The sequence below is a fragment of the Onychomys torridus genome, chromosome 23 (assembly GCF_903995425.1).
Source record: "Onychomys torridus chromosome 23, mOncTor1.1, whole genome shotgun sequence".
NCBI classification, from domain to species: domain Eukaryota; kingdom Metazoa; phylum Chordata; class Mammalia; order Rodentia; family Cricetidae; genus Onychomys; species Onychomys torridus.
In genome coordinates, this window is record NC_050465.1 from 10,368,368 (window position 1) to 10,386,420 (window position 18,053).

The following is an 18,053-nucleotide window of genomic DNA, read 5'->3' on the forward strand; positions in this document are numbered from 1 at the left end:
GAGGTTATTTTAATTTTTTTTAAATTTTTTTTTAATCTGTTGAGATTTGCTTTGTGACTGAGCATATGGTCAATTTTAGGGAAGGTTCCATGGTGTGCTTAGACAAAGGTATATTCTTTTGTGTTAGGGTGGAATATACTGTAGATATCTATTAGGTCTATTTGTGTCAAAACTTCTGTTGGGTCCCTTATTTCTCAGTTAAGTTTCTGTCTGGCAGATCTATCCAGTGGTGATAGTGGGGTGCTTAAATCTCCCACTACTAGTGTGTGGAGTTTGATGTGTAATTTAAGCTTTAATAATGTTCCTTTACAAATGTGTGTGCCCTTGTATTTGGGGTGTAAATGTTCAGAATTGATACTTCATCTTGTTGGATTTTACCTGTGATAAATATGCAATGTCCTTCCCTATCTCTTTCGATGGATTTTAGTTTGAAGTCTATTTTATTAGATAATAGAATTTTTTCTTGATTAAGCACATAAGAATTATAAGTAAGGGTTGGACACGTAACTCAGTGGTACAGTGGGAGCCATTGATTCAATTCCCAGTGTTACACCAAAAAAGGAAAAAAAAAGAAATCATGATAAACTAAAGCTACTTATGTTTCTTAAATTTATAGAAAATCATTCTGGAAGTATAATCTTAAATTAATTGATTTAGAAGACAGAGGAATTCTGAAATAATAATCAATTTACTTTGAATTTTTGGATAGAAGGATTATTTTTTAAATCTAGTTACAAATCCAGTCATAAAAGGCTAACTTGTGGTCACCAGACCCTGAGAATGAATGATCAGTAGCAACTTGATTACATGTTATGTTATGCAGTTTATAAAGTCTTATAGAACTGCCAACATGGACAGGATCTTTTTTTTTTTTTCTTGACAGAGTTTCTCTGTGTAGTTTTGGTGCCTGTCTTGGATTTTGCTCTGTAGACCAGGTGGTCCCGAACTCACAGAGATCCAAATGGCTCTGCCCCCTGAGTGCAGGGATTAAAGGAGTGGGCCACTAGCCCCCAGCACATGGGCAGGATTAAAAACCTTCTCGTCTTGCCTAACTATTAAAACCTAAGTGTCCATGGTGAGCCTATAGGAGTTTCAAATTTGGTTTTATTCAAATGAATCAACTATAGGTATATAAATTTTTAATCTCCTTCAAAAAATAGTGGAAATGGCTAAGTCACTAAAACAATTTAAAATTCACTAAAACAATTGAAATTCCACAGATTTTTATTGTAGCCTATAGGTTAAGAGTTTGTTCTCATCTGAAAGACAGAAAATAGTTGTTTTTAATGTCATAAAATGACAGAGAGATATGTGCTCAAACCTTAAATCACTCTTCTTCTGTTTTTAATCTTCAGTGACTGTGACCTTTACCTCTTGCCCACTTTATGACTGCTGCGCTCACTATTTGTTTCTATCAATAAGTCCAGAAATGCCTGTTTTGAGGAGTTTGCTGAAACAATTCACCCCATAACTTCTTATCTCTCTAATACTTTTTTCCATATTTTTATTCAAATGTCATTTTAGTGAGACCTCATAACACAATTATTTGGTTGAAAATGTTCATTTTTTTTTTTTTTGTATCACAGTCTTCATGGGACTATGTTTTTGTAATATGACATTGCAGCTGAACACATGATAACAGAGGTCAAATGTTTCCATAATGCTGGGGAGTGACAGGCTTTATTTCTAAGCCTCAGCCTAAAGTGACTTGCATATTTATGTTGATGCTTTTGATATCTGACCATGGCCAAAGAAACAGATCTAGGTGACTGGGCTGAAAATGCATGTAAATGACAGCTGAATAATTTCAGTTGCTTGCTTACCTACCAAAGATTCTTGAATGAGTCTGTTTGAGAACAGCCATCCTGGCCCATGTCACTGTAAATGGTCTGGCAACACCCATACTCATGAAAATAATCAATAGCTATTGTAGTCCATTGAAATTTGTGGCAGTTTTTTTTTCTTTTTTTTTCAACACAGGGTTTCTCTGTGTAGCTTTGGTGCCTGTCCTGGATCTTGCTCTATAGACCATGCTGACCTTGAACTCACAGAGATCTGCCTGGCTCTGCCTCCTGAGTGCTGGGATAAAATGTGAGTGACACCCCCCCACCCTCACCCCCGGCTGAAATTTGTGGCAGTTTTTTAAGTATCAAGAGTTAACTACTATCTGAGTCTCAAAAGCATACAATGAAATGATGTTGATTTTTATTAGAGCATTTAAAAAACAATGTAAATAAGGCCAGGACCTCACACAAAGCAATGCAAGATGATTCTTTTAAGCTAATGATGATGTCAGAACTATTTAGTCCTTTTTGAGTACATGAAAGCCATTTGCAAAAATGGCATAAGGAATCCACTAATTCTTAGAACCAATTCTCAGAGAAAGGACAAGCAAGCCGTCCAATCCTCCTGTCATCCACTAGGTTTACTTCTAGTATTTAAACTCCACAGTGCTTCTACCTGAAGTGATTCAGTTTCCTGAGAAGCCATTAGTGAAACCAGAGCTTCTCATGGTCAAGGCAGCTAGACCAGGGTCCTAGGGTTTAGGGTGCTTGTACTGTGTTGGCTATGATGAGAACTATATTTAATTTTTGTCTCAGTACTGTGAAAGATTAAGGGTGTACTGAAAATCTCAGATGGTAGTGGAAAGAACTGGTTCTTCATTACAATCCTGGCATATATGATAAACCATATTTAAGGTGTTCAAGTTCAAAGCAGAGCTCAGTGTAAGATAGATTCAGTATGACCATAGGCTTTGGTTACTATCTACACTGGTTCCAGTGTATATATTTGGATACTTGCTGATTTGCATAATGACTTCTTTTCCTTCCCTTATTCTGTGTGTTGTTACATCATATGTAAAATAGTATGTAATTCTACTTTGTGTGGAATATTATTTTATTTCAGTAGAATTTAAACTCTATATGGAATGGAAATGTTCATGGCTTGTGCACTTATGTTTTGCAGGACCCATCACAGTGCTAGGCTGTAGTTAGAAGATTTCCTGTGTCCTGGCTGGCCAACAGTCAGGACAAATCTCTCCAACTCGCATTCCCCAAGTAAACACACAGAAGCTTATATTAATTATAATTGCTTGGCCATTAGCTCAGGCTTATTAGTGACTAGCTCTTACACTTAAATTAACCTATAATTCTTATCTATGTTTAGCCACATGGCTTGGTATCTTTTCTCAGGTCTGCATTGTCATCTTGTTTCTGTGTCTGGCTGGTGACTCCTAACTCAGCCTCCCTTTTCCCAGAATTTCCCTTGTTTGCATATCCCATCTATACTTCCTGCCTGGCTACTGGCCAGTTAGTGTTTTATTTATCAACCAATCAGAGTAAAACATATTCACAGCATACAGAAAAACATCCCATAGCACTTCACATTTTCTGTCTAATCAAAAAGGAAGATTTTAACTATAACGTAGTAAAATTACATATTCAGAACAGCTATCAAGCAAGAATTACAGTTACAATATCTAGTCTACTTGTATTTGGCAAAATAAAGAAAATATTCTATCTATCTGAAATTTGTGAGTCTAAAGTTTTGTATCTAATTTATCTTTTATCATAACCAAGGGAAATTATTATAACTGTCCAGTCTTCAACTACATCAAAGACCCCAGAAGGATATACTATTACCTATGTAAACAGGAAATGCATTGTAAGCAACTTCCAATATTCTGGAAATGACAGAGACAGCTTCCTGCCTGGACAGTCACCCAAATTTCCTCTTCGACATCGTGACAGCCATCTTCAGCCTACAGGCCTATAGTCTCTCAGTCATTTTTCTCTGTGTTCTGTAGAATGTCTAGCAGTTTCTTCTGCGAAGCAAGAACCTGAAGGACCATCTCACCTTGCAAAGTTCAGTGGTCACCTTCCTAGGCATCCTGCAAGTCCAGTCATTACATTTTGTCAAACAGTTCAGGAAAGAACACTTTCTTGCCCAAATGGCTATTTTGCCAATAAGAAGATAAACTCCATATGGAGTGTCTTTGACACCCATATCTCTCTCTTTGAAGTAAATTGGTGCTGTCAGAAGCAGATGTGTCTTACTGTCCAGAAAGCCTAAGTTTTTAAAATATTTTAAATGCCATATTCTGTAGGTCTTTGAAGTGTTTGAAGATTACTTACCTAATTGAATTATATCTATGTATACCTAGAAAACCTAACATGGCTATAAGTTTGACTATCATAGAAGGCTAATTATCAATCTGTATTTCTTAATTATCCGCTACAATTTAAATGAGTTAGATAAACATAATACCTTAAATGAGAGTAGAAATGTATATATATATAAACAAAATCAACTCTAAATTTCTATCAATAAACTAAAATCCATAGCAATGTAAAACAGTTTTAAACAAGTTGTTGCTTTTAAAAGTAGGTTCATTAATCTACCTATTCCCTTTCATTCTATCATATCTATATTGTTATTCTTCTGTTTTCTCCTTTAGAAAGTGATTGTATTTATAATCAACCTGCTTTAAATAAAAATAAACATTCATAAAGAATATTTTGGGATTTTGGGCATAGATTCTCATACTATTTCCTGCTGGTTTGGGGCACTGGCAATCTTATAGTGATCCTGAGAAAATTAATAATTATGGTCAAGTCCTGACTCAAGTAGTCTGTGATGCTGTATTCTCTGAGCCAGTTGCCTTGAGGCATTTTTTGGATGTTGGATCATCTGGACCTCTCAGGGTTCTTCTTTGATCAAGTCATATTATCCTGGAAGCAATCCATAGGTGATGGGGGAATGTCTTTCTGTACACTGAAAACATGTGTTGTTTTGATTGGTTGATAAATAAAGCTGTTTGTCCTATGGCAAGGAATCTTAGAGGCAGATGGGAAATTCAAAAAGAGACAGGAAGAAGGGGGGGTGAATGGCAGCAAACCACCCAAGGAGCAACATGTAATGGGATGCTGGTAAAGCCACAGAACATGTGACGATACATAGATTAATAGTTATGGGGTAATTTAAGACATAAGAGCTAGCTAGCAAAAGGTTTGAGCCATGGCCATGCAGTTATAATTAATATAAACCTCTGTGGTTTACTTGGATCTGAGTGACTGCAAACAGAGCAGGGCATAGAAAACTCCAGCTACACAAAGGTTCTCATGAGGAAACAAAAGCAGAACCTCTTTTCCGAAGCAACATATTTTTAGACATAAATTTTGAAACCAAGATAACTTTAAAATATACATATTGATTTAACTCAGCAGTTTTTACAATCAACTCTCTGTAGTTAAAAATCCCCCCAAAAATATAATCCAGATTCTCTGTGTGATTTCCATCTTTACATGGCTTATTTTTTATATTACTTTCACTGTCTCTTTAAAGAGATTAGTTTTTAAAACTATTTTTTTGTTTGTTTGTTTGTTTGTTTGTTTGTTTTTTTGAGACAGGGTTTCTCTGTGTAGCTTTGCTCCTTTCCTGGATCTTACTCTGTAGCCCAGGCTGGCCTTGAACTCAGAGATCCGCCTGGCTCTGCCTCCCAAGGGCTGGGATTAAAGGCGTGCGCAGCCGCCGCCACCGCCGCCGCCGCCACCACCACCACCGCCGCCTGGCAAAACTGTCTCTTTATGTAAGTGTCTATGTCCTTTTCCTCTCTCTTCCAAGCCTATGTATATTTTTATACACATTGTAAACCATTTAGAGGTTTATTTCATCTGCATCTGTTTTATTATGAATCTATTGCTTTAAACTGCAGAGTGGGTAGAACAGAACCGACAGCCTTGGCTGTTGACTCTGCCCTCTTCCGCTTTCCAACATAGCAGGGGTAATTCACTGCCAGCTCTGAGAATCAAGCTGTCTGCTTGACTCTGGGAGGCAGTGGATCTATATATACTCCATTCAACAGCATGTAGCCCAGAATTCTCCTCCTCCTCCTCCTCCTCCTCCTCCTCCTCCTCCTCCTCCTCCTCCTCCTCCTCCTCCTCCTTTGTACCAGCAAAAGCTAAATTAACCACACAGCCTGCTGTGTGGCTTTGAGATGTCTCTGTGTAGTGCAGTGGGAATCTGCCTTGTTGCAGGTTAAGCCCACACACTGTGAACCAGCCATAAAGTAGCTCAAGCCTTCAGGCTGCAGCTGGCCTTGGAGACACACTAGGATGTTCCTTCAGCTCCATTTTAGAATCTTTTTTTTAAAGCTTTCTCAGGTTTTAGGTGGAAACTCTTGCCCTGCATCAGGCAGCCATTTTAATTGGAATTTTCCTGTGTCCTGGCCTGCCAGCAGTCAGGACAAATCTCTCCCACTCATATCTGCCACGTAAACACACAGAGGCTTATATTAATTGTAACTGCTTGGCTATTAGCTCAGGCTTATTACTGACTAGCTCTTACACTTAAATTAACCCATAATTCTTTTCCCAGTTCTGCCTTACCATCTTGCTTCCTTTGTGTCTAGCTGGTGACTCATGACTCAGGTCTTCCTCTTCCCAGAATTTTCCTTGTCTGCTTACCCTGCCTATACTTTCTGCCTGGCTACTGGCCAATCAGTGTTTTATTTATCAGAGCATACAGAAAGATAATCCTATAGCATTGGGCATATATTGAATTTTCAATAAATGATTGACTTTCAGGGAAAAAGCAATTATAAACCAATGTGTGACTAACCAAATGTTCAATTACTCTGAAGTATTTGCATGCTTACTGATTAAACACTGCTTTAAAGCATTAATGTATCATTTTTAGGTTTATATTGGGGCAGCAACCACATTTGTGTTACTAAATTCTATTGGTAAGAATTACTTTGAAAGAAAACACCTGTCCTTTTTTTCATTAATATATGTGGATCTAATTAGAAAGAAATCTTAAATGACTATTTTTAGACATAAGAAAATTTGGGTATCACCATCTAACAAGATTGGTTTTTTGATTATTATGTAATCAGTTACTCACTTAGCTCACAAATTTAGGCAAAAATCTTGATTAAAATTACCACTGTTATTTTAAAATAATGTAATTCCGTTTCTTACTCTGAACCAGACACCCACTTTGTCGTATATATCTAGGGGACTTTCTTGATTAAAACACTGAGTTATTCTAATCACTTTTTTTTTGCCACATAAATGGGTGGCACTCACTGAATAAGCAGCAGTATGTGGCTCTTTAAAAACAGACTTTGTGCTTATTGATTTGATTAAACATTAACTTTTGTTATTTAATTGTCTTTATTCAAGCTTTATTAATATTCAACAATTTACTATTTGTGCTTTCTATATTATGCTCATTTCTATTTTGGCAAATATTATTAACCTTCAAAAATGTAAGTTATTTATTGAAATTAATGGAACTAATTAAAATAAATGCTAGGATAATTTTAGTGTTCTCCATTGTGTCTTGTTCTCTTAATTTTCTCCAATTATATCATGGTTGTATATAGTCTATATAATTTTAATTCATCAAGCTTTAAAATTATAATCTATTAAAATGCATGTATATTATTCATCAAATAGTGGTAATCATTCATGTGAATCTTCATTGCTTAATTTGCTTGTCATTTCTCTGGATGAATTTCTTAATAATTTTGTCTTTCCTTTTCCAGAACATGTAATTCAACTGTTTAAAATATTCCTATTAAATATTAGCATTTTGTATATTTGTATATGTCTTTCTTCCCCTTCTCTCATTCACTCTCTCCATACACATAGACACACATGATATATATATATATATATATATATATATATATATATATATATATATAGAGAGAGAGAGAGAGAGAGAGAGAGAATATGTTCCCTTGATATAGGTTTTCACTGAAAAGATTTCTTTTAGCCTTCTTTTGATTCTTTCTTCTTGCTGTAACATTAACTTTTGCATGAGTTTTTCCTGTCTCCCCTGTTTCTCAGACTCTGTCACAGACACATGAACATCTGTATGCTCTCTCTCTCTCTCTCTCTCTCTCTCTCTCTCTCTCTCACACACACACACACACACACACACACACACACACACACACACAACAAAAACAAAAACAAAAACACAATGTGTTCATTTGACAGTTACTAGACAGATTTATACTGATTTTAAGCCTAAGCGTAATTCCTCTGAGTAGCTTTTGCTGGATCCATGAATAAAATTGTCTCAATTGTCTTTTTGTCTCAGATACAATGCACTTTGTTCTGCAGCAATATATTAGAATATTTTATGACATAGATAATTTTTCATTGTCTAGATCACCATAGCAGAGCCTAATGTCTTTTTGATTGGAGAACTTAGCAATTTTATTCAACATTCGATGCATCAAGTAACACACATAGTGAACATTTGGTAAGTAATTGTGAAGGTCTGAATGAATAGATGCTTGCCTTCAACATCAGCAGCTCCTCTGGCTTTACGTTACATCTTTGGCTGCAGAAGCTGGAACCTGAGGACCAAAAAAATACCAGAAATGTTACTTTGATACCTTTAAAAGCAATAGTATTTGGAATTTTTGGCAGAAGTAAGAATCTCTTGGAAATGGGAAGTGGGTAGCTGTGGTGAGTACTTGATCACAGACCAGATATATTTAGTATCAAGTCACTGTAACTTTAATGTGTCTTGCCTCCATATTCAAAGCAAGAGAGTTTGAAACAAAAAGTTTTTAAGTTAAATGTCAATACTGATCAACCTTGTCTACTAAAGAAACTAAATAGCATGAAGTTGAATAGGCAGTGAGAGGAAATTCTTTCAGTATAGGACTTATTACATAAGTCATACAACAAATATTGTAGAAACACTGGTAATTGAAGAGGAAAGTAACTTCTGTATGAGTCAAACATTTTTAAAATATTCTTGTTAAGTTGGGTTGGTGGAAGTGCCCTGATATATTAGAACTAAGAAGCTTGAGTCAGGATTACTAAATTTGAGATCAGTTGCAGCTATATAGGGAAACTATCTGAAACAAACAAACAAAAACAAACAAACAAGCATGACAATTAACACACCCTCAAACCAAACAAATAATGAAACATTTGTCATTGGCACATGATAAATGGGTATCCTGGATACAATGGCAGTAATACTTTCTGCTTTGAATATATCTTGGAAGGCATTCTTTGGCTAGTTGATTGACAAAATGCTAAACAAAGCTTCCAATGCTTCATATGCATGTATTCTGTGGTCTTGGTTAACACAAATGTTAGAGCTATTTAGTTTTTACTGTATTATCTAGAAGATATTATTATTTCATGCTCTGAAGTAGTTTTTCTAAAATAATTCATTGGATATATATATAACAACCAATTCAAACAAATATGATTACTCCTGTTTACTGACAAGCAACTTAAATTAATCAAGTCTCAGTAAGCTGCCCCAGATGACACTTCAGGCGTGTTCTCAAACAGAGCTTGGAACTCATGTCAAGTTACAACAGTCTAGTTGTCTAAAGTATTTACCATTAAGTGAGACTTAGTGTTTCAACTGTTCCACCATACCAGACTAAGAAAATGAGATGCAGAGAGGATGATAATAGAAGGAGGCGAATCAAATTGTTCAATAGGATTTTTCCAAATAATAAAAAGAATAATATTGATGATTTGTTATGTCAACTTGACACAACCCAGAATCACGTGGAAAGGATGTCTCAATGAGGAATCATCTAGATCAGGTTGGCTTTTGGGCATGTCTATGAGATATATTATCTTAAGTACATTAATTAAAGGGGGAAGACCCAGCTTATACATGTTGTATCATTCTTTGGGCTTAGGTCTTGGGTTGCACAGGAGGGGAGAAAGCAAGCTGAGTGCTTGGCATACTTACATTCACTTTTACCAACTCTCAACTGTGGATGTGATGTCACTCGCTCTCTTAAGCTCCTGTTGCTGTGACCGACCCACCCACAATAATGGAATGTAGCCTGGAACTGTGAGCTAAAATACCTTCTTTTCTCAGTTGTCTTTTTGTCAGGGTGTTTTTAATCACACCAAATACAAATAAAGCTAGGATAGTAGTGGTAGAAATGTATTTCTCTGATGCAGTGAGGATGAAGGCAAATAAACAAGGCTGGGAATGACAAGCTTTGATATCTTGATTTTACAGAAGAAATTAAATTTATATATGTATCATTAGTTAATAATCACTGATTTCTGGGTTGCCTCATGCTTTCTTTGGGTAGATTCATGAGAATGTTGATCACTACAAGTTGACCAATCAATGGATGTGTTAACATTTTAGGGATGGGTTTTTGTTTTCATCTATTTAAGGATGTTAGGCTTTCAATGTACGGATAAACTATTTTATGTGCAACATGAAGACTTGACTTTTATCCTCAACCCTCATGTATAATCTGAGCCTAGTTGTGTGTACTTGTAATCTAAGGGCTGGGAAGGTAGAGATAAATTCATTCCTTGTGTCTTCCTGGTCATTTAGTTTAGTCTAAGAGGCTAGCTTCAGGTCTCATTGATAGACCTTATGTCATACAATCAAGATAGACTACTCCTGAGGAACAAAGGCATACAGTGATCCCTTGATTTCACATATATAAACATCATGTACGCATTTACCAGATATATATGTATCTAGCACCTGAATACACACATAAATGAAGTAAAAATAATAGTTTTTTTCCAACTTACAACTTATTTGTGATCGAATTGCTACATCTATTTTAAAATTTATTAATTACCATATACCCGTTTGATTTTTAAAATTAAAACCTGAAGTATAATAATTACAGATTAATGTATAGAGTTCAATTTAATGTTTTGAAACATAAATGCAATGCATGATGTATAAATCAGGTTAAACACATTTGTCTCCTCAAACTTAATTTATTTATTTAAAAAATTTTAAAATCCCTTTTTTCTAACTTTCAGAAACATTTGCTACATTAGCATTATCTATGGTTTACCTACTTGACATTAGTATTCCGGAATTCCTTTGCTTTTATCTAACTGTAACAAACTATTTGGGTAAAAGAAAGTATGACATACTACCATGTCACAATTATTTTTCCCTGAAGTATTGTGAGGATGACAACTATTTTAAGTTTCCATGTTGAAAATGATTTTACTTTAAAGGAAATTGCATGGTGGTGATCATTGTATTTTTTCATTTCCTTAGCATGATCAGTTTACAATGGTTTTCTCAAAGTAATAAGTGCTGAAACTTTAGAATAGTTTTGGAGTTAATTTTTGAACAGTACAGTTTCAGATGAAGATATATTTAAAAACATAATTGCCCTTGAACCTTGCCCTTCATTACTCCCACTGTCATCCAGGTTGTTCATGTAGACCTCGTCTATTTCTCTGTCATTGGGTGATCCCTGGGTCTTTCCTAGGGTCCCATTCAAAGACACAAAAACTTTAAAGAAAGCCTGATGCTAAATGGAATAAAGGAAGTGGTGACCTCAGGGCAAGACCCCACCAGGTCCAACTTATGAAAGGAGTTAAACAAAAGCCCCAACAGTAAATAAAACCATCAGAAACAGAAAGCAGGTAAAAATATATTTGAAAGAGAGGCCCATGTTCCAAGCCCAGCAAGCAGCAGAACTTGGCAGCTTTGGTCACGTGGTTTCTGGCTTTAGCATCAAGGATACAAGAAAGAGGTTGTATAATCTCCCTCTGGGGCTCAGGAAAGCCAATGAGGGCAGGCAGGTGTAGAGCAGAGATATCATTGGATGGAGGCTCAGAAAGGCCATTGTGTGAAGTTGTGAAGGTGAAGCATGGATTTTGGTGGTGTTAGAGATGCCAAATTCATGAGATATCTGCCAAGGAGAGCTGCTAATATAGTGTAGAATCAGTCCAGGGAAGAGAAGTGTGTTGAAGTCAACAAAGCTGAAAGGAGTTGGAGATCTGAAGAGCATTTTGACACCAGACATGGAGTTCAGAGTTTGATGTTTGCTCAGCTGGTTTTTGTTCTTATTTTGGTCCAGCATTTCCTCACTATGCTCCCTTTCCTCAATTTGGAATGGTAATACATATTCTATGACATTGTATGTTGGAAATATGCAATCTACTTTTTGATTTTGAATTTACAATTGGACAGTTGGTTACAGTTAAAAGACTTTGAACTTTGGGCTTTTAAACATAGTTGAGATTCTGATATATTATAGGGACTTTTGAAGTTAGACTGAATGCATTTTTTGCATTATGATATGGTTATAAGTCTACAGGGGTCAGGGAGTGAAATAAGATTGTTTGAATAAGAATGGTCCTGATAAGGAGTGACAGGGATTATTTGAAAGAATTAGAAGATGTGGCCTTGTTGGAGGAAGCGTGTCAATCGGGTTGGCTTTGAGGTCTCAAGAGCCCAACCCAAGCCCAGTGGCTCTTTTATCCTGCTGCCTAAGGATCCAGATATAGATCTCTCAGCTCCATCTCCAGCACCGTTTCTGTCTGAGTGCCACCATGTTTCACACCATGATGACAATGGACTAAATATTTCAAACTGCAAGCAAGCCCCATTTAAATGTTTTCCTTTTTAAGAATTGTTGTAGTTGTGTTTTTGCTTCACAGCAATTGAACACTGACTAAGACATCATGGTTGATATTTACTATACATAATCATAATATTTAGATTATTTGCCCTTCTGTATGAATCATGAGCATCAGTACTTTAATTTTCTCAACATTATAATAAACATTCATTGCGTTCCCACTGTTACTGTGAAAATTCTGAGAAATTGATGGAACATTGTGTAGATATTAGTGCTTATGATGTGCTGAATAAATAACCTATAACTTGTATAATTGTAGATTATTTGCCTAGGGGCTAGGACTGATCCCCAAAACAGAGAAAGAAATTAAAAAAAAAGATAGAGAGAAGAGAGATGGATGGAGGAATGAAAGAAAGGGAGAGAGGAAGAGAATAATGATGGGAAGGAAAGAGGGAGGAAGGAAGAGGAGAGAAAATAAAGTTATTCCCAATTGTTATAAGTCATAATTTCATTTTTAGTAAGATTTTATATATAATAACAAACATACATAACTTCTTTGATTATGGTTAAATATTCACATGTTAGAAATACAGCTATCTAAATAAGTTACATACATAGTAAAAATAGCTTTTATATATGGATTAAACTTTTCATTTTATTACTATCCATAATATATAAAGTAAATGACAAATGGGATTTAAGTAAATTCCAATGAGAGAGATATCTTTAAAAAAATCGTATGCTGGCAGACTTCCAAGGAAGAAACTTGTTGCACAGAAAAACAGTCAAAATCATGCTTCATTTCACACCGCAATCACTGGTTTTTCCCTAATGAGTCTATCTACTCCTCTTGATGATTTGCTGGTCTTGGAAGCATTCTGAAATTTTATTCATATGAACTTAGAAGCTCTATGTCATAATTAACAGGTGCTAAATGACTGAATTGAAAGTGAGGAATATCACGGTATATAAACTTTAGAGTGCACTGCACTTGATGTATTACCCCTTAATTATTTGACTTATTGTACTAGGCCACCAATCATCTCCCAAGTCATGACACGAAAACTTCTTATTAGTTAGGAATGCTCAGCTTTCCTTAGGCTTGTTTCTGGCTACATCTTTTAACTTAAATTAACCTGTTTCTTCTTTCTACCTTTTGCCTCAGGACTTTTTATTTTTCTTTCACTGTGTATCTTACTTTCACTGCTTCCTGTGTCTGGTTGGCTGGTGGCTGCCTGGCTTCTTGTCCTGGGCTTGTCCCTCTTTTTCTCCTCATTCTCTTCTCCTCCCTTTTCTTCTCTTATTCTTCTCCTGAGCCTAGATTCTTCCTCCAATTTATTCTCTCTGCCCACCAGTCCTGCCTAGGTATTGGCCATTCAACTTTTTAATTAGACCAATCAGGTGCCTTAGGCAGGCATGTTAAAACAAATGCAACACATTTTAACACAATAAAACACACATTCTTACATCATTAAACAAATGCAGCATGAACAAATAATGCACCTTTACACAGTTAAAGTGATATTTCACAGCATAAGCAAATGTAACACATCTTTACATAGTTAAATATTGCACAATAATTTTTAGGTTTGTAAAAATTATATATACACATATTACCATATATATTACACACATGTATTATATGTCTATGTCATATAATCAGGGAGGTTATACTAAAGCATATCGGTTTTTATCAAAATGAACAAAAGTTTCAACATAATTGAGAACTCTGAATATTAGAGTTTATACTTTCTTTTGTTATGTGTTTCTTGAGTAACAGGGTGCCTTTCTCACTGTTGATGCTGGAACTTCATAATTTAGGACATGTCATGTTGTGATAAATTGTTCGGTGCTAAATCAATTGCATTTTGTTGTGATTTTCCACCAAACCAGTATAAAGTAGCTGATGAAATCTGGCATGACAAATTACAAAAGATGAGTCACCCAGGGCTGGCAAAAATCAGTATTCCTTTGTTTACTTTGAAAGATAGAACATGTTAAATGAACAGTGTGAAGAATTCTGCTGTGAAGTATACTGAGGCAAGAACACCCAGGAGGGAAAATAAAGCCTAGGCAACACAGTTACCAGCAAAATAATCTGGCTAAACAAGAACACCACATACGGCTAAGAATAGTCGCTGCATGTGAAACACGTTTTTTTTTGTTTTTGTTTGTTTCTCCCGGTAACTTAATGGTATGTGTACAAATCTCCACATTAAGTGCTCATTTAGGGGTAGTTGGAGTGAGTTATGGCTCCAGATCTTGTTGGAAATATACACATTCAAAACCTGAAAGAACTCCCTCCAAATACCGGGGTGTTTGAAAGATTGAGATGCAAATTCTCAGATGTGTGAGAACAACCCCCAGACAGACTTGTTTGATAACAAGAGCATCTGCTTTTTTCATTAGGCTGAGGAGTCTCATGTTGTTGGGCAGAAAATTGTTCTAAAGAACACCCCTGAGCTTCACAGGTGGGCTCTCCATGGAGGCCGCTGTGACGTTTCTTATCCTAGCTACTTTGACTTTCACGCCTGCTTTGTCATTACTTTTAAGAAGAAGAAACGGAATACTGTTTTAAGAGGTATCAGTGATTTGGTTTCTTACTTTTTCTTCTCTTATGAAATGTGGAAGCATGTTTCATGTGGCTTGCAGATTACTATTTACTGTGACTATCAAGGGTATTGTCCTCAGCTTTGTTGTCCTTTAAACTTAATAAGAAATAATAGCAGTAAGTTTTTTGAGGATTTATTGGTACTGCAAGGTACATGTTTCTAGTTAATCTCTACAAGAGCCTTTGAGAGTCATAGCTTCTTATTTCAAAGATAAGGAAAACAGAGTTTGTGAGGTACAGGGAGCAACTGTGTTCTATTTTCCTTATCTTTTCATTAAAGTCTTCATGGTGGTTTCACATTCTAAACACCAATGCCGCATACCACAGGTGCATAAAGCAAGAGAGTACTATTGGCTAAGAACAAACCTACAAAATCTTTTGATAAACAGCAACCTTGAAACAACTTTAGACCCTTCTTTCCCTCCTAAAGGAAACAGTGCTTTACAAACAGAGCAGCATGCTCTTTCTCTTCTTCCTTATAGTCTCATAAGTGAAGGGAAAGAAACACAAAATGTATGAAAGGAGAAATTCACATGTGAATTTGTAGCATCTAAATAATTCAATATCTTTTAATATTCATAGACATTTTTTACGTGTGGTGAGCCAACAACTGATGAATCCTAGTTTGGATCTGTGTGGGCTGGTATTTTCCATCATGTGCTTCACAAGCATAGCAGGGAACCTGATGACTTGTTTTTCATCAGGTGGTATGTGTACCCAGTACCCAGTACTGATGCTCCCACAGAGCATTGGCTGTGCCTGGTGTGTGTGTGTGTGTGTGTGTGTGTGTGTGTGTGTGTGTGTGTGTGTGTGTATGTGTGATCCCATATTCACATTTCAACTCCTACTTGGTCATTTACTTCATGGTGTCTGTATGTTATTCTATCAGCTTTTTAAAACCTTTCACTAATTTATGATATAGACTTCCTAATGTCTATGAACTACACTAGGAAGAAAAAAGAAAAATCATCAAAACGATGTCAACTTCAAGTGATTGAAATTAAACCCATCAAATGATTTAGTTGTTTGATCATTTTAAAAGCATTCCTGCATTTGAGATGAATAAATTAAATGTAAATAAATGAAAATAGAGTCAGTTCATTGATAGCCTTTATGATTGAAATTTCTTGTGGAAAACATCATTAAAAATGAGTTCCCAGTTAGTCACACTCTCTTTCAGAGCTGTTGGCACATCTAATCGATTTTAATAGGACCAGACACAAAAATCTTCCAGGCAAGAAGGACTTATATCTCTTTTTAGTTGCAGCGATAAAAAGACAGAGAAGTAAAATAACTTTCCCAAAACCACTCAGAGATTTCATATATACCCAGCTTGTTATTGCTATTGTAGACTGGGTATTCTAAATTTAAATATTTAGTATTGTCATAAAGGCATTGAAAAGCAACTTCTGATTGACCTAAGAGATTTAAAATTTACCAGGCTAGTTCTTTGTTTTAATTATGTGGAAGGAGATATGATTGTTTGAAAAAAGAAGTGCATAGAATACAGTAAGTGGATTGATTGAAATTGTATCTGTGTGCATTCTGATTCCCTGTGGGCCTTAGTTATGGTTTCTAGGGGACAACTAGCCCTTTCTTTGCTCTGAGCCCATCTAGAGTACTTGATTTCTGTTCTCATTGTCCGTCTGGAATTGTGATTTTTTTCCCAAGCTTTAAATGACTTCTGTAATTTTGCTTGTCTGCCTAGTTTGAATTCAACTAAAAAGGTAGTTTCTACTCACTGATTTCTTCTATTTTCATTTTCAATCTCACTGCCATCTGATTGTGAATTTTTTTTTTTAAGAGTTGTCATCTTCTGAACCTATTTTATACTGGAACTTGGAGACACTAAGGACTTCTACAATTACATTTAAAAAATTTTTATTAAAATATTTATTTGCTGCCCCTATAAATTTTCATTTTTCTCCAGTTTTGCTACATGTATATGAATCAGTAGATACATTTTTAAATTTAATATAATGATTTTTAACTGCTCTGAGCTCTGAATTAATAAATCAAGTGTGCACATTTATTTCTATTCATCCTCAGCAAGATATTGAGACTTTCACAACTTATTTGGTTCTTTAAATTATAGGGCAAAAATATCAACGCCAAGGCATACTGACCTAATTTCTCTAGCTGGGAACTTGCTTGGATTTTGAGTCATTATAAATGCTGTATTGTAGCAAATACTCGTCCATAATGCTGTTCAAATGTATTTTTAAAATCTTCCATTGGATGCCTATCAGAACTGTCAGTAATGCTTAATCCATGAACACTTGAATGTTTTGTCTAAAAGAAAAACCAATTATGCACCTAAGATTTTAACTGAAAGTTCTCTACAAACTGACTTTTAAATACAGAACAGTAAGGGATCTGTTGAATTCACTTACTTTATGCTGGAGGCAAAAAGTCTTATTTTGAATACCTGCTATTATATTTGCCAAACGTTCATAGGCGTTTGCACATCCTTCAGATGGAAAACAATCTCTGTACCACTCCTTTACAATTTGAAAGGATTCCTGCTCTTTGTCTCTGATCTCATTCTTTTCTTTCTTCCCTTGTTAAGGGGCCACACATAGAATGGTTTTAATTATCTTTTTAAATCAGTTAGTTTCCTTTCCCACAAGACCATCATATATTTTCTGACTAACTTTATCTTCTAGATTAATTGTTCTCCTGTATTTTATCTCTCAAGTAAACACAAAACACAATTGTGGTAGTTTGAGAAAGAATGGCCTCCATAGGCACATAGATTTGAATACTTGATCACTAGGAATTGGCACTATTTGGAAGTATTAGGAGGAGATGTAGCTTTGTTGGATTAAATTTATCACTGGTGTGCTTTTGAAGGTTCGGAATACCCACCCCAAGCCCAGTGTCTCTGTCTTCCTGTTGTTTCAGGATCTGGGTATAAAAATTCAACTACTTCTCCAGCATCAAGTTTGCCTGCATCCTGGCCATGAAGACAATGGGCTAACTTTTGAACTGTAATTAAGCCCCAATTAAATGTTTCCCTTTGTAAGAGTTAAGTAAATGGAGGCATTTCTGTCCCACCTGGTCCTGTAGCCACTT

At 35.6% G+C, this 18,053-nt stretch overlaps 1 long non-coding RNA gene across 1 annotated transcript in view; it reads right to left on the reverse strand.

Moving 5' to 3' along the window:
• Window positions 1-8,193: 8,193 nt before the first annotated feature.
• LOC118572920 overlaps window positions 8,194-18,053 on the reverse strand; it is a 31,776-nt gene continuing 21,916 nt past the window's right edge. The window contains exon 3 of the long non-coding RNA XR_004943566.1: window positions 8,194-8,377. This is a non-coding gene — a long non-coding RNA (uncharacterized LOC118572920). The remainder of the gene's footprint in view (window positions 8,378-18,053) is intronic.